Source organism: Nuphar pumila, chromosome 8, assembly GCF_984573655.1.
Source record: "Nuphar pumila chromosome 8, dmNupPumi1.hap1.1, whole genome shotgun sequence".
NCBI classification, from domain to species: Eukaryota; Viridiplantae; Streptophyta; class Magnoliopsida; order Nymphaeales; family Nymphaeaceae; genus Nuphar; species Nuphar pumila.
In genome coordinates, this window is record NC_143256.1 from 107,331,403 (window position 1) to 107,358,114 (window position 26,712).

Consider the following 26,712-nt stretch of genomic DNA (forward strand, 5'->3'; position numbering starts at 1 on the left):
AGCGTGCGAAATGCAAAGTGTGCTATCAAAACGCCACATTGCGCCTCAAGCGTACACACACGCACGCACGAAAGGCGCGTCCATTGCTGCACGACGTCCACAATCCACCTAAAGACTCAAGTCTTACCAAAATAAAGAATAGATAACAAACTCTCTATTTAAACCACTTGAAAAACTTTTCTCTCTTAGATATGGGAGTAAACTTTTTCAAAGCACTTTTGGTAGTAAACAAAATCACCAAGATTTTATATTTTAAAACTTTTCTAACAACTTCACTGGTCGCACCAAGAGCCACAAAGATGACAATCAGAGAGTGACAAAGAAGTAAATACGAAAATGATGTAGGATGTACACAGTAACCCAATCTCTACAAGTTCAGCAAGTTGACTGTAGACCAGAGTGAAAATTACACAGGACCATGAAATTAGTGTGATTCAAAATGAATTGGTTCCTTGAACTTGGCAGTACATGACCTCTATCCCAAGTTGATGTGCCCTTTCAAACTTTGGAAAGATCATCAAAGAAAAAAAGAAAAAGAAAAAGAAAAAAAAACAGGAAAATAAAAAGATAGAAGGGCGTGATAGGTTGTATCTTGAGAAATTTTCAAAATAATAACCTCCAATTAGCCTAACCATTATTAACTTTGAAATAAAGGCGAGGCATAATGGGTCTCATACCCCAAATTGATACGCTGTTACAAACTTTGGGATGGTCATCAAAGAAAAAAAAGAAAAAGAAAAACAGGAAAATAAAAAGATAACAGCAAGTGATAGCTTGTATCTTGAGAATTTCAAAATAATAAGCTCCTTAACTATTATTAGCATCGAAATAAAGGTGAGGCGTAATGTCATATTACTGTCCAACAAGCTGTAATTCAAGACTACAAAAACCTGCTGATAGGGGCATGCAATCACTTGACAAGATTCAATTCAGACAGCAAAAGAAGGCAAAATAATTTGTCCAATATATTCTATCGCAATAGTAGAAACTAAAACTTCCAAAAATAAGGAAAAAGAAAAGGCAATATGTGAGTTGTAAAGTGGCAGCCACTAGAAAATCCAGGAGTCCAGGAATAAACCACTTTCAGCAACCCATTTGAACTCTCTCATCGTGGAATGCACAGGCCCAGCTCTGATCACATCATTCAAAATACTCATTTTCAGTGTCTGATCAAGCAGAATTGGAAAGCATTTGAATTGTATAGTAAACAAAATATGGAACATTCCAAAGATGATGTTTTCTTCACCTTAGAATTCAATTCTACATTTAGTATGTGATATTTATATATACCTTAAAAAGGAAAGCTTATATTTTGTAAGAACCAACATTCATAAGCACAGACATTGAGGGCGCTGGTAATTTCTCCAGTAAGGAGAAAGTTGTCAGAAATAAAGTCGCTGGGTCTCCCCAGCGACTTTTTATCTCCACTTTTTGGGGAGTACAAGTGGAAAGTGGCGGGACAATTTTATCCTCTGTTCGATACTGCATGTGGGACCCACGTAAAATGGAAGGTTTCTCCTTCAGGGAGACTTTTCTGCCATCAAACACACCTTGAAAGAAGTAAAACAGGTAAACATAAGGATGCTCTAGTCATCCAAACCATCTGTTTCTTTTCTACTTTGTTCCCAGATGACAGGAAAGCCCCTATAACCAATGTTGTCATCATACCGTATCATATCGATGTAAGAGATCAATACGAATACGGGTGTGTATCGTACCATATCGCACAATATAGTGCCTGCGGACTTTAAAATACGCAAAACCGTATTTTTATGTTTTTGGGTTTTAAAGAGCTTGTGAGGAACGAACATATTAGAGGGCTTCCAATGCACCCTAGGAGTTGTGAGACCGTTTTAGAAGCTGATGCTTGTGCTGGGAAGAGGGCTTTCGTGATTTCGTCAAGTAATAGTACATTTCCACCATTTTTTCACCCAAAGAAGTGACTTAAGGTAAAAAATGTGCATTTCGATAATTTTTTCGCTCAAGAAAATGGGTTAAGGTAAAAAAACTTTATTATGAGTAAAATTGCAAAGCTACTCTCGAATTGTTTTTGCCTCGGGGGTGTTGCCCCCCCCCTACAACCCTCACCAACTTACTGCAAAGTTGGATCCATGAAAATTACATATTTATATTAAGGTAAAAATCAAGCTCCACACTCCAACAAAGATGGCATCACCAGCATGGCAATGGGGCACTCAAGTAATAAATGAAAATCGAATGCAACTATTGCCATAATATTTTTGTTTATAGAATAAGAAAGTATGAGTCTTGTGGCATGTTCTTAATTGCAAGATATTTAATATTTTGCATTGTTCTTATGAGATAGTTGATGTTTGATGATGGCTTATGCAGCTCATAGAGACATAAATGCTTCATATGTGATTTTTATGGTTGAATTTTGTGTATTTAATAATTGTTTTTAGATTTTTTTCAGATTTTTTTAGAATATTTTTAATTTTTCAAAATTTATGATTTTTTATGATACAATATGATATCGTATCTTATTTTGGGCCCGACCGATAAGGGTTATGATGTGATACTTACAACCTTGCCTGTAACTATGCAATACATACAATGGCACATGCAGTGGTTTGAAATGTGAATGAAGGTCCCATGAGATTATTCAAGATACTCCTTTTAGTGTTTAACTATAGCAAGCAAAATTGGAAAAGCATTGAGTTGTATAGAATGGAACACAAACAAGATCATGGAATACCCAGAAGATGATACTCGCTGCACCTTTCACCTAGAGACATACAATTCATATCTCCATTTAGTATATGATAACTATCTATATATTAAAAAAGAAAGTCTAGATTTTGCAAGAATGAACATTCACGAACATAGTCTTTAAAAATAAAAGTGGAAAAATAAGGATGTTGTAGGCAACCAAATCATTGCAAAAAAAAAACTTTCTTTCCAGAAAGAGTAAAACGCCCCTATAAATATGCCAAAGCAGCCAAACACAAAATGGTACATAAAGGTCTCTTAACTTGGCAAAAAAATGATAAATAACAATCAGAACATGTCTAACTTGATTGTTACTCAACCCACTAAAAGAATTCTGAGTTTTTACAAGAAATTCACAATAATTAGCAATTGCTCATATACAAGCAGAAACTTTAAGTGTTCCACATGCAAGCCTAAGTCAAGCCTTGATAACTCCTCACGGTACCAGCATAGATGAATTGTTCTTATTGGCTAGTGAGCACTTATTTGATTCAACTAGTTACTGACACTGAAATCAATGGCAAACAGGCAACGGATGGGAGTCAGATGAAAGAAATGCAACCATACGTGGAGGTGGTGACTATTTATGAGGTGAGAGATACGGAGAAATTACAATATATCTAACATACCAAGGTCTTTTATGGGAGGCCCAATGTGTTACATCCCTCCAATAAGAATATCCAATGAGGAAATAGAACATGGGTAGACATAAAACAGCCCAGCAGACATAAGTTTGATAAAAAATAAAGGATTCACCACTCTACAGACAGCCATGCAATCTTACCATACTCTTGCTATGTAAGCCAACTTTCCTTCTAACCTCTTCAATGTTCAACAAGAAAATGTTCGTTTTCATAGCTCACATTTACAACGATATCCAAGTTCAAAAGAATATAATGAAGGAAGAAGTTCAGGATGTGAAATGCTTTCAGTTTAACCTCAATATCAGACCAGAAGGCATCTAATGCTCAGGAGATATCCAGTGTCAGTTGCCCATGTCATGACATCTTTCTACTTGACGAGACAGGTATAAATATCGCTTGAAAATACTAAAATTGAACCTTTGCAACATATCTAAAGCATACTTTTGTTGCCTCATTTTTAACCTGTGCAAGAATATTTTGATCTCATTAATCAACAACTCATAACTTCCAACGACAATCATATCATCCACATACAATAGAATACCAATATACCTACATCCAATCCCAATTAGAAATGAACAACGAGCCCAATCCAAATGTATCTCTTCTAAAACATATAGCAAAGCCTCATAAGTATCCAGATCCAATTGAAACAAATCTAGATCTTAATCCACGTTTGGACTCTGAAATGGACCCTGTGTTGACCCAAAATCACTTAAGCCCTTTGGACCCCCAATCCAAAACCCAAACCAGTTGAGCCTCTATCTAAACCTATTTCAGAACCAGTCCTATACCAATCCCAGTTAAAGAACATCTGGACCCAATCCAACCTAATTGGATCTAGAAGCATCTCTAAATGGATGTTTCCAATTTGACTCTAATCTTATATGTAGATCCACTTGCCACCATCTTAAATAATCCACCAATGGATCGAAACATCTTACTATTCATGCTTGGGGCTACTATCGATCAGATCCAACTGCTACCAGATCTATGTTTAGTGGATCCACATGTACATGAAGTTGCATTAGAAACGTCCTATGTCACACGGACACTTCATTTAGCATGTGTATCTCATGTCGACATGACACGACACTCGAACACATCATGGACATGACACGACACTTCATGGACACAGTCAAACTAGTTTCATATACAGTTAACATTGTGTCATTAACTGTCTATTTTCTTTTATGTTCTTATTTACTTATTTTTTATTCACCTGAGCTCTTTTTCTTTAAAAAAAAATCATCAATTACATCACATTCTAGTTTCAACCTAGTTTCATTGTTCGGTGTTCCTAGCTATAGTGATTTAAGTTTTTTTTTCATACACAGAGATACATCTATGTGTGTATATGGTCATGCCCATGCATCCTAATTTTTTAAAATTATCATATTGTACGAAGTGTATCTGCATCATGTTCAGTTCCCACATTTGTACCCATGTGAGCATTAGATCCATGGTTTATGGCAGTAGCATGAAACTGAAAGAAGGAAAAGCAAGCTAGACTCGAGACTCGAGAGCAAGCTGTCTCCAACTTGGGAAGAATGATGTAAGGCTGAAGCAGAATATATCCGAGTTTAGGATCCATTTGTGGATCATTTTTTTGGATTTTTTTAAGATTTGGGTCTTAGTTAAGATTAGGATCCATTCTAGATCCGTATTAAAGTATTAGATTAGGGTTTTTTAGGCATTTGCCTATAAATATTCATTGTACAAGGCTTTTTTCTTAGAGTTGGATGATTGAATATACTGTGAATTTTATTGATTTGCCTCCCTATTTCCCTCTAAACCCTAGTTCCTTTGTATTCTGATTTGTCGTAGAGTAGTGTAGCACAAATCCTTTGAATTCAGCCACGGATTTGCACAATCCATATCATGTTGAAACTCTTGACAACGAGGCAAGATTTGTGTCTTTCAATTGTTACATCTAATTTATAGTTGACTTTGCACACCCATTTGCATCCAACAATATTCTTGCTGCATGGTCTCAATAAATTGGACCATATTTAATTCAAATAGATGGCTTCTTCACTAATTGCATCAATACATTTTTTTATCCTTCGGCTTCTCATCTCATGAAAAAAAAAACTGAAAATCATGACTGAAATGCTTCTCTTGCTAACCTTCTGAGATGCTCTAAATGGAATAGTCTCCTGAGTATTTTGAGTCACTAATCTCCTCATATAAACATTTCTGATGGTTTGTCTTAGGGGTGGACATTGGGCCGGGTACCAAAGGCCCAGCCCAAGCCCGATTATAACGAGGTGGCTGGGATCAAACCAGGATATGGGTCAGGACATGCCAGCCCAATATCCACCCTAGTTGGCCTCTCTGATCCACCAGTGAGTTATTTGGTTGAGCTTGGCTACCACTTGGCTGGCAGCTGAGAAATTCCTCCATTGGTTAGTTGAGTTAGAAGTTGGCAGCCAATTTATGGGCTCCAGCTATGGGTTTTTTGCATTTTCATTGATGTTTGGAACAATTCTTTCATGTCAATCTTAAGTCTTTCATTAGTATGCTGCTTCTCTTCATAAAAGGGTTCAAATTCATCGCATAGATTGGTTGGAATTTTATCTAATGTGTTCATCTTGCTGCAATTCATCATCTACAACAGGTTTGCTTCCCACAAAGAAGTGTTCACAGCTTTCCTTAAGTATCATGAAAATCATCATGGTTTACATTATCAATGCACACTTGTGGAGGGCAATACATACACATCTTATCAAACATGGCATGTTTAAAAATATAAATGTTGTGGTGTTCCAAACTATAACTTCGAGCATGTTTGCTTTGGTCACACCTTGGAAAGTTGTGAAAATTTTATCCTTGATAATGTGTGTCACATAATCAACATTCTCAAGCACAAGTTTCTCATGTTTGCTTTTGGGTTGTGATTTTACATGTGTGAGAATGTGTCATCTCATATCATATCACTATTTGTAGATTCTCAGCTAAGCATCTAATGCTTGTGAAAGTTGATCACAAAGTCAGACCCATGAACAACTTTCACAAGTTACAAGGCCTTAAGATTCACAAGGAGAATAACTTTTACAGGGCAAAACTTTGCAATGTTTGCAATGCCCTGTGATTCTTCTATGATTACAAATTAAAATCACAAGTTGCAAAAATTCCAGAATGACAGGACATCACAAACACGCCTTTCAAGTATCCGAGAAATACATAAAGGATGGATTCAAGATCTAATTTGTTTGATTAGATTTTGCCAACATGTACATAACATCTACATCGAAAAACTCTTATAACCTTATAATCCAAAATCTTGCTACAAAAAGCTTCATAAGGTGACTTATGCATGAAAACATCAGTGAGCAGTCTATTAATCACATAAGCAACTATATGAAAGGTCTCTATCCACATTTTTGGGCACACCACTGTTCTGCATAAAGGAGGCTATGTTTTCTCTTAGACACTTCATTTTGTGCAGGAGTGTGAAGACAAACTTAATGCTCTATCCTATTCTATAAATAGGTACAAAATTCTTAGGACAATAATTTTCTCCTCCATCACTTCTAAAGCATCAAATAGAAAGTGGATTTTTTTTTCATGAACATCTTGAAATTTTCAAAATTTTTAAAAATTCAAAAAAAATTGAAGTATATATAGTGAAATCATCAATAAAACCAACATAATATTTGAATTCATGCATACGAGCAACTGGACTCGAAAGTTAGTTTTAAATTCAAATAAAGCAGCAGGTAACAAAAGTACTTATACTCGACCTCCATAATCATAAAAAATGATAAAAAATGATAGAAAAACAAAAGTACTTTCCTACTCGACCTCCATAACGAAGTCTATGAGAATCCATAATCATAAAAAATGATAGAAAAACAAGCATATAAACGCTTCAAAGTTTCATACTACAATGAACTAAGCACTTGAAACAAACACTAGCATTTTTGTTGAGAGTAACAGACAAAATTTAAGCCATTAACTTGAGAAAGATTCAAGGTCCAAAACATATAGATCTCCATGATCTCTCTTGCTAATGAACATGGTCCATATGGCAATGCCGGCCCTTCAAGAGAACAAATCCAGAAGTAAAAATAAACATAGCATGATTTTCCCTTGACATTTGAGAGATAGAAGAGGAAACTTTTGTGAAAGTTAGGGAAAAATTACAAAGGAAAACAGGACCATAATCAAGTGGAAGAACTAAAAAAGGTGCAGGATCTGCAGGATCCGACCCAAGAACCATGTATTTTGTTAATGTTTTTTGTTATCGGGTCTGGATATACCAGACCCGGATCCATTGTATAATGTAACCTTAAATATACATTTAGGTCACGATTTCTTTAACAGAAATCGTGACAGCCGATACAGCTCTCTCTCTTCTCTTTCTCAAACAGGAACAAGAAGGAAAACTTACATGGTATCAAAGCCGAGATCCATCTGAGGGCCGAAGAGGGTTTCCGACAGGTGCGACGATCGGAGATTTGAGGTTTTTCGTTCCTCCCCTTCTACTTTTCTTCCTTTCTCCCTCTTTTCATTTTTTATTTCTGTTCTCTGAAATTTTCTGTGCACTCGACCCACATCTCATGTGGGCTTGAGATTCACGTGGCTCCTTTCTTCTCCTTCTTCCTGAAATTTTTTGTACACCTGACCCACATCTCACGTGGGCTTGATCTCTTTGTGGTAATCTGATATTCACGTAAACCCTCTTTACGTGAATACAGACTGTGCAAAAGAAAAAGGGTAGATTCCTTTTTTTTCACGTGAATCACTGAAATCGATTCACGTGAAACGCCAAATCGATACCTATTTCAGATCTGCCTTTGTTTGGTATCACTTGATTTGTTCTCTTTGTCTGATCTTCTCTTTTGTATCTGTTTTGCATATCCAGATATACCAGTTTTTGCTGTACGTTCCTCTTCCCTGACTTTCATCTTCTATATTTATCTGAAAACATATTTAACGTGTGAAATTTTCTTTTCATCACGTCAATCTCAAAAATTTTCCAAGAGTGTAAAGAAAAGTTCAATGTTTAGCCTCAATATTTTTCTGAATCTGACAGGATGCGGTCTCTTGCTTATTTAAAAAAAAAAAAAGGACTGAGCAATCCGTGAACACTCTTGTTGAATTTTATTTCTCAATGGATCCTTATTCTTCTCAATCGAATCTTTCTTCAAGCTTTCTCAATCAACTTGTTTCTGAAAAGTTGAATACCTCAAATTTCTTGATTTGGAAAAGACAAATCATTCCTTTTATAAGGAGTCAAGGTCTCTTAGGTCACCTTGATGGAACCTCTCCCGCCCCAATCGAATTTGTTACGAAAGAAGAAAAAGACGACAAAGGAGTAAGTTCAATTGTGTATGTCAAGAATGTTGAGTACCTCAACTGGGAAAGGAAAGATCAGTCAGTGGTTGCATACATCACTTCCACCTTGTCCCAAGAGGTTCTTGTTGCAATTCCCGACAACTGTACTGCTTTGCAACTTTGGGAAAAATTGGTTCAAACATTTTCACAAGTTTCGCAGGCGAGAATGGTTTTTCTCAAGAGGGAATTTGAGATGTTGAGAAAAGATTCCATGACCATCATGGAATATCTGAACAAGATGAAGACTATCACAGACCAACTTGCAGTTATAGGATGTGCGATGAGCAACAGCGATATGGTACAACAGACTCTGAGTGGATTGGGATCCGACTACAACATGATCGTCACTTCCCTATTGTGTCTCCCTGCCCTTCCTACCTTTGATGAGTTACGAGCAAAATTAATTCAGTATGAGATGACTCTGAAAGGGTTCCTTGAGGAATCTCACGTCCACACAAATTCTCAGGAAGTTTTTGCCACAGGGGTGTCTTATGGTAGAGGACGAGGACGAGGAGGACAAGGGCGAAGTGGACACGGAGGGCGTGGTCTGCTTCCCACTCCAAATATGTTAACTCATGCGCAAGGGTCAAGATCCATTCCTACCTGCTTCTTTTGTAACAAAAAGGGGCATATCAAGGCGAATTGTTGGCATAATCCAGAGAATAAAGGAAAGGGTCCACAGACAGAAAACAAAAAAAGGTTCTCAAGTAGTGGAGAGATTAAAGATCTGTTGATATCTGCCTTGTCAGAGTTGAAATTGAAGCAGAATGATGAAGGCACCTGGTTTGTCGACTCAGGGGCAGCGACTCATGTAACTGGTGATGCAGGTAAGATTTCTAATCTCATTCCCTATTTTGGAAAAAGTAAGATTGTCACTGGAGATGGATCCCACCATCCTGTTTCTCATGTTGGAAAAACTGTCATTCCTATGTCACATTCCACTCTCACTCTTTCTGACGTTCTTCATGCTCCTGATATTAAGAAAAATATTGTCACTGTTTCCAAACTTATTGATGATAATAATGCTTCAGTTGAATTCACTCCCTTCTCTGTGCAGGTCAAAGACCTACGCACGAGGGAAACATTCGCTGAAGGAAAGAGACGAGGCAATATGTATGTCTTTGAAGAAGCTCCTTGTCATGTTGTTCGTCCTGTCCACCTGAATTCAAAGCCTTCATTAAAGTCGTGTTCATCCTCTTCTGCTAATGTTTTTAGTATTGCTGAATGTAATAAGTCATTCTTATGGCATAGTCGATTAGGTCATTGTGGAGGTCATTTCATTGAGAAACTTGTATCTAATAATCTCATTCCAAAAGAAAGTCTAAATAGAGATGAGAATAGTCACAAATGTTCCAGTTGTCTTTCATGCAAGAGTCATGTATTGCCTTTTCATTCCATTAATAAGAGAGCTTCAAAACCTTTTGAGATAATCTGTTCTGATGTATGGGGACCCGCTCCAGTTGCCTCTGGATCTGAGAGCAAATACTATATAATCTTTGTTGATAGTTATACTCGATACACTTGGATATATTTCATAAAAACTAAGTCGGAAGTCTTCTCTTTGTTTCAAAATTTTCTTTCTCTTGTCAAAAATCAATTTTCTGAGTCCATTCAATTTTTCCAATGTGATGGAGGTGGGGAATTCTCATCCCGTGATTTTATCTCTTTTCTTCAAAATAACGGAATAGGAAGAAGGGTGTCCTGTCCTCATACCCCTCAACAAAATGGAATTGCTGAATGAAAACACAGGCATATCGTTGAAAGTGCCATGAGTATGCTTCATGACAGCAATCTTCCCATCAACCTATGGACAGAAGCTTTCCATTCTGCTGTGCATGTGATAAATAGACTGCCTATGGTTATTCTGGAAAATAAGTCTCCTTATCACTGTCTTTTTGGAACTTATCCTAGTTATTATGATCTACGTGTTTTTGGATGTGTTTGCTATGTGCACATTTATCAGTCCCTGAGAAACAAGTTTCAAGATAAGGCCCAAAAGTGCAGATTTGTGGGATATGCAGATGACTACAAAGGATATAGGTGTTATGATCCCACCAACAAACGTATCAGAACCTCAGGAAATGTTGTATTTGATGAACAAAATTTTGATCACGGAGCTGACACAACGAATATGCCACCAGAAATTTACTATCCTTGGCTAAGCTCAGAACTTTTTGCTGGATCCAATGAAACATGTTCCTCAGATTGCGTGCAACAAGAAGAGGTATTTGAGAACACTGGAGCGTCAGGGTCACAGAATGCAGAGGAAGTACCGGGCAGATACAAAGGCATTGTCTATTCCAGACAGAGACCGACAACATCAAGCCATTCAGATCATGCCTCAGTCGCTAATTCTACTCCTTCTCATACCCTTGCGGTCAGAAAATCAAACCGCATATGACATCCTATTGACAGGTGGGTTAGTTATAACAACTTTTCCTTGGATTTTCAACTGTTTTTAACTGCCATCAATAAGGACGAAGAGCCCATCTTGTATTACCAGGCAGCGACTTCTATGAAATGGGTAGAGGCCATGAATGATGAAATGCAAGCCTTGCATGAATGTGGAACATGGGAAGTTGTTCCCAGACCACCTGACAACAATGTTGTCGGATGCAAATGGGTCTACAAAATCAAGTACAAGCCAGATGGAACCATTGAACGATATAAAGCAAGGCTTGTAGCAAAAGGATTCACTCAAGAAGCAGGGCAAGACTATGATGAGACTTTTAGTCCGGTTATAAGAATGAGAACGATTCGAATTATCATTTCCCTGGCTGTTGAACATGGATGGAAGTTGAGTCAGCTTGATGTAAAAAATGCATTCTTACATGGGGAGTTGAAGGAGGAGGTATACATGGAACAACCCCCTGGATATCAAGAACAAAATTGTAAAACCCATGTATACAGGCTAAAAAGAGTCATCTACGGCCTGAAGCAAGCATCTCGCTCTTGGTTTGATAGCTTCTCATCAGAGATTCAGAAACATGAATTTTCACATTCCATGTTGGACCACTAATTATTTATCTTTAAAAGCCAGTCTATGACCACTCTATTATTAATTTATGTCGATGATATTATCATCACAGGAAACTCTGCGGAACACATTCAAGAAATAAAAGACTTATTAGGTCAAAGGTTCAAAATGAAAGACCTTGGAATTCTACGCTATTTCCTAGGTATAGAAGTTGGTAACCAGGCTCATGGATTGACACTCACTCAACACAAGTACACTGTAGATGTTCTCAGCAAGGCAGGCATGAAAGACTGCAAACCTCTAGGAACTCCGAGTGTACTTCATCAAAAACTTAGTGCTCATGATGGAGATCTATGTGATGACCCCACCAGGTATCGCAGCATAATAGGAATGTTACAATACCTCACATTCACTAAACCTGATATTGTTTATTCAGTCAATCAAGTCTCTCAATTTATGCATGCGCCACGCACTGGACATATGGAAGCGGTCAAGAGGATCCTTAGATATCTGAAAGAGACTATTGGGGATGGATTGATATACTTACCACAGTCCTATGGCCAAAACGAGCACGAAATTACTGTATATTGTGATACAGACTGGGCAGGAGATCCCGACGAAAGGAGATCTACATCAGGATATTGTGCCTTCATTGGAAGAAATTTAGTCTCTTGGAGCAGTAGAAAACAAAAAGCTATCGCTAGATCAAGCACTGAGGCTGAATATAGATCCATGGTTGCTGCCACTGCCGAAGTTACATGGATCAGGCATCTTCTAACTGAAGTAGGAGAAAAGATCTCCCACACTACCTTGCTCTGTGGCAATCAAAGTGCTATCAATATGTCATTCAATCTAGTACATCACAGTCGTGCCAAGCACATTGAGATCGACCAACATTTTGTGAGACAGAAGGTTGAAGAAAAAGAGATTGAGCCTGAGTTTGTCAGTACTGAAAGACAGGTTGCAGACATATTTACCAAAGGGTTAACCAAGGATCACTTTTGGATGCTTAAAAGCAAGTTGTTCATGGTCCAAAACCATGATCAACTTGAGGGGGGGTGAAAAAGGTGCAGGATCTGCAGGATCCGACCCAAGGACCATGTATTTTGTTAATGTTTTTTGTTATCGGGTCTGGATATACCAGACCCGGATCCATTGTATAATGTAACCTTAAATATACATTTAGGTCACGATTTCTTTAACAGAAATCGTGACAGCCGATACAGCTCTCTCTCTCTTCTCTTTCTCAAACAGGAACAAGAAGGAAAACTTACAAGAACTACATTGCTCACGTGTGTAATAGGGTGAGAAGACCTGACACGTGTAACCATTGCACCTTTTCATTAAACGAGACAAGGAAAGAGAATATACTTGGATTCCATGAGACATGATAGGCAGTCCCACCATCAACTGCCCATGCAAAATCACAAGAAGAATTGCTTGAGGTGGAAGCTAAAGATTTCTTTCAAACATGGTATCATATTGCAACAACAAAAGATGCAACTCTGAAAATGTAGGAAACTTACATCTCATTGGCATATTAACAGTAAAGTTCTTATAGTCATCACCAAGACCAGTAAAGTTCTTATAGTCATCACCAAGACTATACTTTATCATACTCAAACAATAGGTTGTCCTGCTATGGCCAACTAATCAAATATTTGCGTGAGATATACTCAGTAATTGGAGACAGACATCATCCTTTTTGTATTCCAACCAAGCCTTAGATTCATCCTATTAACAACTGGATTTGCTCAGATGATTCACGTAAGTTCATAAAATCAAGTCATATGAAGACTGACTACCTATGCAAGAACATCTTTTGAAAGGGTTGAATTGATCCATCTGATAAGTCTTTGATCCGGAACAATCCACCCTTGCTTGACAGATTAGGAGTTATCTATAGTTCTCTTGGTCCATCTCTCTTCACCCCTTCTATGGCAATGGAAATGGATGGGCCCCTACTAGTCGCATCTATATGACCCATTAATGCAAGATACTTGATATAGGACAAGGGAACTTTTTTCTATGTAAACAGAGCCACCGAGTTTGATGCACTTTGTGGAAAAGTCAATTGAAGACTAGGCATACTGTTTATATTAGATGATTCCAGATTTATAGAGAATGCAGAAATACAGGAAATAGATTAAAGAAAAGGAAGAATGGAGGAGAAGGGTAATAAAGAAGAGAAAAAGGAAAGAAATGGAAACGCAGAGAACAAAAGGAAGGAGAGGAATAGCTTTGAGAGAAGAGGGAAACGCCAGGAGCGCCTTGGAGAAGAAATGTATTCCAAATGATGTTTTGTGTGTGGGGCTTAACACACAGCAGCTTTTATTAATAACAAGTGCCCTAATGGACATGTTTACAAAGGGTATACAAGTTCGACACATAACATCTCACTCTATAGTGGCACCCCAAAGACTAGAGAAATAAATCATAAATAATACAAATATACGACATCCAAAAGAAAAGAAAACATGACATTATCACCAGACATATAACCCAAGTATCAAAGGACATGGAATTGAGATGAGAACGAGAAACTAGAGCATTTAACAGTTACACACAGGTGGATTATAGAACCAAGACAGAGTATGTTGCTAATGGATGCACATGCTCAAATTCACCAAATAAAACTGTAGTCCTTTATAGAGGCACCTATGGCATGGGTGCACAAGCTCAAATCATAAGCATGGAAAAAACTTTAAACCATGATTAAACATTTATTCTAAAATGCAACCGATTCATTTATTTTGCATGTTTTTTTAAGAGTAACAAAAATGAAATGGTGAAACAGATATGGGTCCCTGTCAACCTTATCTGCAGAAGCTCTGCAGGTAAGAGCTAGTATGTAGCCCTGTTAACTGTTTGCAACTGTTTGTCTTACCATCGGGCAATACTACAACTAGACAGCTCAGCCAGTTGCAATCTTTCTTACATATGGTTTTGTTTTAATGAAACATACAAATGAAACCTTTTACAATGATTTCTTCAAACGGAGATCTATATAGAGCAGTCAGCAAGATTTGCGGAAACCGATCCAAATCTCATAACTTTTTTAAGAGTAATAAAAATGAAATAGTGAAACAGATGTGGGGCCTTGTCAACCTCATCCGCTGAAGCTCTGCAGGTAAGAGCTGGTATGTAGGCCCATTAACTGTTGCAAACTGTTTGTCTTACCATCTAGCAATACTACATCTAGACAGCTTGGCCAGTCACAATCTTTCTTACATATGGTTTTGTTTTAATGAAACATACAAATGAAACTTTTTGCATTGATTTCTTCAAACGGCGATCTATATAAAGCAGTCAGCAAGATTTGCACAAACCGATCCAAACTCATAACCTCTTTTGGAGTAATAAAAATGAAATGGTGAAACCGATGTGGGGCCCTGTCAACCTTATCCGCTGAAACTCTGCAGGTAAGAGCTGGTATGTAAGCCCATTAACTGTTGCAAACTGTTTGTCTTACCATCTGGCAATACTACAACTAGACAGCTCGGCCAGTTGCAATCTTTCTTACATATGGTTTTGTTTTAATGAAACATACAAATGAAACTTTTTGCATTGATTTTTCAAACGGAAATCTATATAGAGCAGTCAGCAAGATTTGCAGAAACCGATCCAAATCTCATAACTTTTTTAGAGTAATAAAAATGAAATGGTGAAACAGATGTGGGGCCCTGTCAACCTTATCTGCTGAAGCTCTGCAGGTAAGAGCTGGTATGTAGCCCCCGTTCACTATTGCAAACTGTTTGTCTTACCATCTGGCAATACTACAACTAGACAGCTCGGCCAGTTGCAATCTTTCTTACATATGGTTTTGTTTTAATGAAACATACAAATGAAACTTTTTACATTGATTTCTTCAAAAGGAGATCTATATAGAGCAGTCAGCAAGATTTGCAGAAACAGATCCAAATCTAATAACTTTTTTAAGAGTAATAAAAATGAAATGGTGAAACAGATGTGGGGCCCTGTCAACCTTATCCGCTGAAGCTCTGCAGGTAAGAGCTGGTATGTAGCCCCGTTAACTGTTGCAAACTGTTTGTCTTACCATCTGGCAATACTACAACTAGACAGCCCGACCAGTTGCAATCTTTCTTACATATATTTTTGTTTTAATGAAACATACAAATGAAGCTTTTTACATTGATTTCTTCAAAAGGAGAACTATATAGAGCAGTCAGAAAGATTTGCAGAAACCGATCCAAATCTCATAACTTTTTTAGAGTAATAAAAATGAAATGGTGAAACAGATGTGGGGCCTTGTCAACCTCATCCGCTGAAGCTCTGCAGGTAAGAGCTGATATGTAGCCCCGTTAACTGTTGCAAACTGTTTATCGTACCATCTGGCAATACTACAACTAGACAGCTCAGCCATTTGAAATCTTTCTTACATATGGTTTTGTTTTAATGAAACATACAAATGAAACTTTTTACATTGATTTCTTCAACAGGTCTATATAGAGCAGTCAGCAAGATTTGCAGAAACAGATCCAAAACTCAACCACTTTTGGAGTAACAAAAATGAAATGGTGAAACAGATATAGGTCCCTGTCAACCTTATCTGCTGAAGCTCTGCAGGTAAGAGCTGGTATGTACCCCTGTTAACTGTTTGCAACTGTTTGTCTTACCATCTGGCAATACTACAACTAGACAGCTCGGCCAGTTGCAATCTTTCTTACATATGGTTTTGTTTTAATGAAACTTTTTGCATTGATTTTTTAAACGGAAATTTATATAGAGCAGTCAGCAAGATTTGCAGAAACCGATCCAAATCTCATAACTTTTTTAGAGTAATAAAAATAAAATGGTGAAACAGATGTGGGGCCCTGTCAACCTTATCTGCTGAAGCTCTGCAGGTAAGAGCTGGTATGTAGCCCCGTTAACTATTGCAAACTGTTTGTCTTACCATCTGGCAATACTACAACTAGATAGCTCGGCCAGTTGCAATCTTTCTTACATATGGTTTTGTTTTAATGAAACATACAAATGAAACTTTTTACATTGATTTCTTCAAAAGGAGATCTATATAGAGCAGTCAGCAAGATTTGCAGAAACAGATCCAAATCTAATAACTTTTTTAAGAGTAATAAAAATGAAATGGTGAAACAGATGTGGGGCCCTGTCAACCTTATCCGCTGAAGCTCTGCAGGTAAGAGCTGGTATGTAGCCCCATTAACTGTTGCAAACTGTTTGTCTTACCATCTGGCAATACTACAACTAGACAGCCCGACCAGTTGCAATCTTTCTTACATATATTTTTGTTTTAATGAAACATACAAATGAAGCTTTTTACATTGATTTCTTCAAAAGGAGATCTATATAGAGCAGTCAGCAAGATTTGCAGAAACCGATCCAAATCTCATAACTTTTTTAGAGTAATAAAAATGAAATGGTGAAACCAGTGTTGTGAAAAGCGTTGAGGCGTAGCGAGGCGCTCCACCAAAATCTGAGGCGAGGCGTAAGCCTCGAGGCGTAAAGCGTAAGCCTCAATTCTTTTTAAATAAAAAAAACCTATAAAAATTATTTAAAATTATAAATAAATAAAAATTGCTTTATTGATAAAGCAACAACCATCGTAAAATCAGTAATTTCACTGGTGAAAAAATAATATACATGAAAAACATGATGCATCTTTCCTGCACCAACACCCGTACCAAACCCTATAGGGTCAATGTATGGTGATAAACAAGGAGGTCCGATTAGAACCTGGGTCAAATTCAAAAGCACTGACTAATATACGGAGCTGGGTATGGTTTATAAAATTTCATGGGGCCCGACCCCAGTTTCGACTAAGATCCACAACTTTTCAATGTAAAAAATATAAATGATATTATTTTACTGGTTATGGTTAGAGTTTGGTTATGCAATTCCTATATGGTTATGTAATACCTATAAGAAAACATTTCTTCACCTGAACTTGTCTTCAGCTTGTATAATAGAGAATTTTGCATTAAAACTTAAATGTCACCTAAGGTATCTGATGCTTCAAACTAGAACACAATCTAGATAAGGTCAAATTGTTAAACACATCAATATATAAATATGTGCACATCATATAAACCTATAGTAAACGCCAAACAGCCAATACAAACATTCAAATAACGACATTGCTTTCTATGTCAATTTCAGCAGGTATAAATCCAAAGAAAAGAGAACCTCATCAACCTACTCATAGAAACAATTCGTTAAACAATAACAGCATGCAAATCTCTTACCCAGGAAAATTGTCCTCCATGGATCTTGTTGTTCTGGTCTGCCAAATGTGAATCAAGAGGGGTCAGCTTCAGCAACCGCGGAGCGGCAATCTTATTACCCATACGGCCAGCGAAGCCAGTCTTCCCATCTTTGTCAGTGAACAATGTGCAAATCAGGATCAAATACGTATCTGTTGTTCCCAATATCCATTCCCCATCATAAGTTACATCAACATGAGTAATCGGAGACCCAAGTCCTGGAAATACCGTCTTAGCCATCCTCATCGAACGATCTGAGTACAGACGGATCCTGCCATCAGCCGAACCAACCACAATGCACCCATCACCAGTGGTGGCAAAACACAGGAATTTGGTATTACTAGCAAATTGATGCCCATCTGCCCAGTGTAGAACAGGACCATCCAGTTGCTGGACCACCCCGTTGCGATCACGCATATCCCACCTACAAAGCCTCCTATCATCTAGACCCAAGAATGTCGATCCAGACGGATCTAATTGCGCACCCTTGTTGTCGTTGGTTATATCTCGCATCGTTATCTCGGTGTTATCCTTGGCAAACTTCCATTCCGTCACTACCTTCCCAGTCTCAGTATCCAATTGATGAATCCCAGTGGCATGTTGTTTCCCTTGTCCTGCTGGACTCATTAGAAGCATATTCGTCTCTGCCTTCATTAATAGAGCCTTCTTAGGGGTTTCAAAGGAAGAAGAAGAACCCAAGCCCTCAAACCTACCCTTGCCATGAATGCCATGACTCAAGTTCTTCACGGCTTCAATACCCGAATCGCTCACCAGAAAACTGTAATCAAGTGCACCCATCGTGATACTCTGGATCCCTCCGTTGGTAGCTTCCTCCAACTCTTCCAAGAGATCTTGCCTGTCTCTCACCGGCGTATAGGCCTCCTTGAAGCTCTCCTCCACGTCCTCCCACATCGAATCGTCGGCCTCCTTCGGATCAAACCAACCTCTGAAATCCTTCCCGTAGACATCCTCCTTGTTGGACGCCTCTGTCTCGTGCAGATTCTCGAACGAACAGTTCTGAAACTCGGCAAGGAAGACCCTGTAATCCTCCGGCATGAAGAACTTCAGCGCCCAGACACCATCGCACACGAAATCGACGTGTCGCTGGTCGTCGAACATCTTCATCTGCAGCGCCGGCGACACCAGCCCTCGGACCTTGGAGCCCAACTTGAGAACCCACCTCCGCTGGAACTTGGGCTTGACCTTGATGGAGCCATCGGCAGCGTCTCCGTTCTCGTCGACGAAGGTGTAGGTCGTGAGCTTCTAGGAGATGATCCATTTGGCGTTGGGGGTGTTTCCGCCGATGTGCAGGTAGAGCTTCACGGTGTTCGTAACGCGGGGCACGTTAGCGTACTTGAGCTTTAAGGCCTTGAGCGTGGTGTTGATCTCGTTGAGGAACGAAGGCGACGGGGAATTGGGGTCTGGGGTTCTGAAGGAAGCAGGGGTATCGAGGGGAGCCCCCACCTGTACATAACGCTGAGCTCCATCGGCAGACCCTCGAGGCCCTCTGCCTCATGCGATGGAACACCCCCACCGTCCGCGGCATGCTCCAGCAGGTCTTTCTCTCTCTCTCTGAATGAATGGATGAATAAATAAGATTAAAAGTGAGAGGTGTATACGCCTCACCTTGAGGCACGCCTCGCCCCAAGGCGTGCGCCTCAAGGCGTATGAGGCGCACGCCTTGGGGCATTTGCACTTTATGCTTGCGCCTCAAGGCACAAAGGCCCTCGCCTTGAGGCGAGGCGCGCTTTTTGCGCCTTGAGGCGCACTTTTAATAACACTGGGTGAAACAGATGTGGGGCCTTGTCAACCTCATCCGCTGAAGCTCTGCAGGTAAGAGCTGGTATGTAGCCCCGTTAACTGTTGCAAACTGTTTATCGTACCATCTGGCAATACTACAACTAGACAGCTCGGCCAGTTGAAATCTTTCTTACATATGGTTTTATTTTAATGAAACATACAACTGAAACTTTTTACATTGATTTCTTCAACAGGTCTATATAGAGCAGTCAGCAAGATTTGCAGAAACAGATCCAAAACGCAACCACTTTTGGAGTAACAAAAATGAAATGGTGAAACAGATATAGGTCCCTGTCAACCTTATCTGCTGAAGCTCTGCAGGTAAGAGCTGGTATGTACCCCTGTTAACTGTTTGCAACTGTTTGTCTTACCATCTGGCAATACTACAACTAGACAGCTCGGCCAGTTGCAATCTTTCTTACATATGGTTTTGTTTTAATGAAACATACAAATGAAACTTTTTGCATTGATTTCTTCAAACGGAAATCTATATAGAGCAGTCAGCAAGAATTGCAGAAACCGATCCAAATCTCATAACTTTTTTAGAGTAATAAAAATGAAATGGTGAAACAGATGTGGGGCCCTGTCAACCTTATCTGCTGAAGCTCTGCAGGTAAGAGCTGGTATGTAGCCTCATTAACTGTTGCAAACTGTTTGTCTTACCATCTGGCAATACTACAACTAGACAGCCCGACCAGTTGCAATCTTTCTTACATATATTTTTGTTTTAATGAAACATACAAATGAAGCTTTTTACATTGATTTCTTCAAAAGGAGATCAATATAGAGCAGTCGGCAAGATTTGCAGAAACCGATCCAAATCTCATAACTTTATTAAGAGTAATAAAAATAAAATGGTGAAACAGATGTGGGGCCCTGTCAACCTTATCCGCTGAAGCTCTGCAGGTAAGAGCTGGTATGTAGCCCCCGTTAACTGTTGCAAACTGTTTGTCTTACCATCCGGCAATAATACAACTAGACAGCCCGGCCAGTTGCAATCTTTCTTACATATGGTTTTGTTTTAATGAAACATACAAATGAAACTTTTTACATTGATTTCTTCAAACGGAGATCTATATAGACCACTGTCACCGATATTTTGAAAATATCGCGATATTATTGGCTATTTCAAGGTAGTCAATAATAGCAGGAATATGTTGCGATATTTTCAAAATATCGCCAGAAACAAAATATCGCGATATTTTTTGAGAAAAAAATCTTTTTTTTTAGTTTGTGTTTCCTATTTTTTTGTTTATTTATATTTTAAAGCCTTTAAAACATGTTTCTTTATATTTTTTAAAGAAAAATAATGCAAAATTTATCATTTTCTTATCTTTTTTGTTGTTATTTATATTTTTTCCAATTTTTAAAACTCCCGAGATATTCCCAAGATTTATCAACTTTTGAAAATCTCTCCCAGAAATACCCTCGCCGAGAAATTACTTTTAACAATATAGGTGACTATGATATAAACATGCACAGCTTGAAACCTTTGTCACACGGACTCAGCTAAGGAGGCGTCGCACCCGAGTCGACACGCCCCGACATGAGTGCGGCTTCGGACACGGCCCGGACTCGGTCAACGCCGAGTCGGACTCGGTCAACGAGTCAGGGCCGAGTCTCTTCTTGTTTTGGACTCGATCAACGTTGACCGAGTCTATTTTTGTCCATTTTTTAAGACAAAAAATGTATAAAAACTAAAAAAATATATCTTTTATATATTTTTTATATACTTCTGTCTTTAGAGAGAAAGATTGTGCAGAGCACACTGTGCTGCACAGTCTTTACCAGACTGTGTAGATATATTTTTTTTAACTGTGCTGAGCACAGTCTTTACCATACTGTGTAGATATATTTTTTTAAAATATATATATATATATATATATATATATATATATATCCATGTCCCCGTGTCTAAAAATTTTGAAATTCAGCCGCACCCGCACCCATGTGACATAGCTTGAAACATTTCCTAAAGCTTCACTTGAAGCATAAGAAGTCGTTCCTTCTTCATTAAAAGTTCAAATTGTTATCATATATCTGTGGCACTTTGCTCAAAGTCAGATTTCTTGAAACCACAAACAACCATCATTGAGAGAATTTCCTTTGAAGGTCCTAGGAATGCTGCAATAATTCCAAGGGGTTGAGATTGGAAAGCAGAAAGCTTTAATAATGGAGAATATACATGTTCAACATGTTGCAAAATCATATGCAACAATACCTAGTAATCATCTATCCTGGATTCTTGGGTCGGAAGCCGATATATTGGACAAAGCTATATATTCATCAAGAATAACTTTCTTCATACAATGTGATCAAACATGTGAATGAGCTCAGTAACAACCCATTGCAAAGACTTTTTTGTACTCTTTGTTTAAGTCATGTTTATGTTTAAGTCATTTTTTTCTTCATACACATGCAAGCACACTCATGTAAGTAACATGACTAGAACATGTAAATGTGGCAATGCACTTGGTGGTTATGTTTTGCAAAGGCTCTCCCTCTACTCCTTTTCCTTGTGTGAGTCATTTGTCTCAATATTCACATATAAGAGACAAAAAGATCATCAACAAAAATGACATAAAGAAAATGATAAAATCAAAACCTGTAGAAACTCAAGCTGTGTTGGACAACAGACTTAGGGACAGCAATATTTTGGATAAATTTTTTTCAATGAACATAAAGAACATAGTATTAGTGGCCATTAGAATAATGGAACTCTCAAGATCAATATAACTTATCTATTGGAAAAAGTAAGATAATTCTTGTAGACTGGGAACATGAAATTGGTAAAAATAATACCACAGTAAAATGAAGTGAATGAAAACAGATCATCTTATATATGAAAGCTAAAGCACATGTTCATATGCTTATCGGAAGATACAGCAAGAGACCCTATCACAAAAAGGTGTGTCACGGTATATTGTTCTTGCGATGTGAGCAACCTAAATTATCAGTATTCTAAAAGATCTAGATAAAGAGGGGAGTCAGATCTGATGTCTGGCAAACAAGCATATTTTGAAAAGCAGTACCAAAATCTGCTTTACTTTGGCATAGATAGAAGAGGAAAACACCAAGGAAATGTTCAAACTCTGTCCTAACTCCTAACATATACAAAGACACCGAACTGCAAAACAAATACTAAATCATGCGTACAACCAAGATAGGAGTCAATTCTATATACAAGAAGCTACAAAATTTATTGAACTAATATTATGTGTTGCTGATTTAAAGATAAATGTGCTAGGCGCCACTAACCTAAGTACCCCTTTTCTACTACGATTCTCGCTTTTCCACTTGTAGCCTAAAGAACTCAATTGCTGTAAGACGTTTCTTATAAGACTTCAGATATCAGCTCTATACAGAACTTGTTCAATCAGAAACCATGTCACCTAACTACTACAAAAAGGTCAAACAATGCACACAGGTAATCCAATACCCACGAAAAGTTTACTTAATGCAGCTCCAGAATACATATACCCACAAATGAATGTTACGATTATCGAACAATTACTATCCCAAGAAATACATCAAAATAAATCGATTACAGCAACAGAGAAAAAGTTGGCTTACTTAGCAATAAATTAAAAAGAGGTCAAATCCCTTTGGAGGTACAAAAGATGGTAGTACCCTTAGACATTGATCTGGATCCCTTGGCATCCACACCAAGGCAAGATCTTAGTCTCGACGTAGCGACTGCAGTATGAAGGGGAAGAAGAGACTGAAGACAACCCAATTCACCAGGCAATCTGTACATGAAAAATGGATCGAGAAAATTAAAGATGGGTATTCAGAAATGAAGGAAAAACGAAAACCACCCTGTTGGTCTCTGAAAAAACGACGGGGTGTGTGGATTTACCTCGAAGAAAATAGAGATGGGCGAGAAAGAAGAGGAGGTGAAGTGGTGGGGGAAGAGAAGAGAGAGCGTCGAACTGCACTTTTTAGAGAGAAGAAGGTCGGTTTTGCTAGGGAGCGGCATCGAGACGCCATGGGAGCACGGTATATATATATATATATATATAGAGAGAGAGAGAGAGAGGTTTAGGTGGGGGATTAGACAGTAGTTTTGAGAATACTATAGGTGATCCAGCACTATATTATCATGCTTGGTCGCGCTAAAGGGTTGTGGATCTGGGTCCAGAGGGTGGCCTTCGGGCCGGGTGCCTGATGATCTGTCGGGTAACTGGCCTGTATCGGATCGGGCTCAGGTTGCAAAATGCAGCCCCTGCCCAGTTAAATAATCGGGCCGGGCCTACTGTGTGAAATACGCAAACCTGGTCCGTTAATTGGGTCAGGCCTAATGGGCCCTTCACTGATAATGAATATGGAATGTTTGGATGGGAAACTATTTAAACTAAAAATGAAGAAGGGAGATAAGTAGTATGTTTTAAAGTAATGTACATAAAGAGGAGCTTGTTGGTATTTCATGCATTCATGTTTTAGTAATGATACGGTTGTCCCCGAAAACCTACTCCCTCTTATTAGTTCTTTTAAAAGAAGATCCAAGTGCAGATCTCTCACTAAATATGCATGCATACCTTAAATGTTACTCTCTTTAATCCTTTCTCATGCAATTGCCTTTAAGCTTATTTGATGCCTAGTTCAAGATTGGACAGAACGAAAGAAGACAAAACATGTATGTTTTATACTAAGGCACACGTTTATTTAAACTATATAAGAAGTTGTGCTCTTTGTGTTCAAGGTTTGTTTTAGACTGTGTACCAACAACATGAAAACACACGGATAATGGGTCAGATAACTTTGTTTCGGATTATACGACTTGATCCACCCAACCATATGAGTATTTTATCATGTTTATTATAGATTTTAGCCCTGAATATGGATCACATATTAGATCTAAAAACTAAAAAAAATATATTTAAAATTTGAGTAATTTGAGAAAAAAATAAAAACAATATTTTTTATATATAAATGCTTTAATTAATGTCATATTATATCTAATTATGAAAGTTTATCATAAAAATATCAAACCCTAAAATCAAATTAACTATAAAAATCAAATTAGCAAACCCTATTAAATCATAAAACCTTAAAATATCAGAAAATAAATAAAAAATAAACCAAAAAACATAAACTATAAAAAAGATAAACCATAAAATTAAAAAAAAAAATCCTAATTCAAACCATAATCAAAGAAAAAAAAACAACCCTAATCAAATACAAAAAAAAAACTAATCAAAATAACTAAAAAAGCCTTAATTAAAAATATTTGATTCAAAGCCCTAATCATACAAAATGCAAGAGTCCGGGACCCCTCTCCCTCCATTTGTTTTTTTAAATAATGTCCCCCGCATCCCTGTTCTAACCGTATAAGGGGTGGGACAAAAATTACAAATGTGTTCCGTCCGCCGCATCCAAGGTTTGTTACATCCGCACGTTCCCAACACAATTTGCACCCAAAATCGTATGAGGATGGAACAACCCCTGAAGGCACTCTCTTTCCCATCCATTTCCATGCAAATGCCTTAAATGACACACACTCTCTCTCTCTCTTGGACATGAATGATGGCATGTTCTCACATATGTAGTTGTATGTTATTTGGTTTTATTTTTGTGATTTAGATGACATTCATCTGTAAAAGGACATCTCTGAAAAGTAAACCATCCAATCATGGTGTTTGGGTTGTCATCCATCACATGGATGAATGTTATCCAAGGTTAGTCAGAGGTGCTTCTGACTTGATCTGTCTCTAAAAATAAGATGGATGATCATTGGATTGGGTTCGGTAAAGATCATGACATGCCTGTCTCGTTCTGTCACTTGGGTATAACATAAATCCAGCAGACCATCAATTGGACGGTTGAATGCCTCAACTGTATGAGAATAAAATAATGAGCAGGTAGACATGACAAAAAAACTTATTGGCTTTGAAGAAGACAAATTGTTCCTACTTGTAGCTGTATTTAGAGAGAGAGAGTAGGAATGCAAATTTGTCTGTGATCTAACCCATATTGTCATATGCAAGTCTGATTCAATTGGCAACATGACTTCTGTTTGGTCATATATGTGCCAGAATGCAGTAAAAAAATATGTTGGTATCTATTTGTGATTATACTCATTTTCAGCAGATCCACCACCGTTAACTAGATTTGTGATTGTACTATGAGATCTAAATCGGGTCCAGATTGACAATCGGGCCCACTTCTTAGAAATCAGATTCAGTATTGGTTGGACATGACTGAGCACTTTTCCAACCCATTTGGTCCCTTTTGTGGGGTCTTTTGTGTGTGTTTTGGAAACGCTAGACAACTCGGTGATGAATACTAGGCCATGGAGATACAAATCATAGTCACAAGTTTCATTAACAGGATTTTCTCAGCAATAGAAAATCTTGCCAAGGATTACAAAAATGTATTTTTCTCAGAAAAATATAGTATAGATAGAGAGATGAGTGGAGTTCTCGTCAGTAGAGAGAGATGGAAACTAACGGTTTTTTATTAGGAAACCAAAAGACATACAACTATATGTTTGATGGCATGTGTCATGTCTAATAATATCCACCACCATATCCAACTTTGAGAGAAAGAGAGTCATTTAAGGCATTTGCTTGAGAAAAGATATTAGGTCTTTCTCAAGATCTAGTTTTGAAGATTCGGAACTTGGATATGAAAGGGGCTCAGACAAGTACTCTAGTCTGAGCTGACGAAAATGAAAAGATTAAACTTGAGGTTCTTACAGACAGGTACTCTAGCCTGAGCTGACAAAAACTTGAGGTTCTTAACACTTTAAGGCTAGGATGGACGCATCTGGGGCGTACACCCTTGTTGGACACAATGGGTAGTGGTCTAAGGGTAACCGTGATGAAGGCTTTGGAAAGTTCTGAAAAAAGGCCTACATAAACAAGAAAATTGGGTAAGCTAAACTGGCTCCAAAGGCCAATCGGTGAAATCTGATATAAACTGAACCAAGGGCTTGTTGGTTACATAGGGTGTCTGTGACAGGATTAGGATAGGT

At 38.1% G+C, this 26,712-nt stretch overlaps 1 long non-coding RNA gene and 1 pseudogene across 2 annotated transcripts in view; both read right to left on the reverse strand.

The window, feature by feature from the left end:
* LOC149830142 (uncharacterized) overlaps positions 1-23,713 on the reverse strand; it is a 36,766-nt gene extending 13,053 nt beyond the window's left edge. The window contains exons 1-3 of one of the 2 annotated variants that reach the window (XR_016433633.1): positions 23,596-23,713; positions 23,310-23,485; positions 19,723-19,822 (exon numbers count right to left, since the gene is read on the reverse strand). This is a non-coding gene — a long non-coding RNA (uncharacterized LOC149830142). Of the gene's footprint in view, positions 1-19,722; positions 19,823-23,309; positions 23,486-23,595 lie in introns of those variants that run through there. The other variant, XR_016433632.1, reaches the window with a different exon arrangement.
* Positions 17,889-19,482, reverse strand: LOC149830143 (protein CYPRO4 pseudogene; annotated as a pseudogene).
* Positions 23,714-26,712: the final 2,999 nt, after the last annotated feature.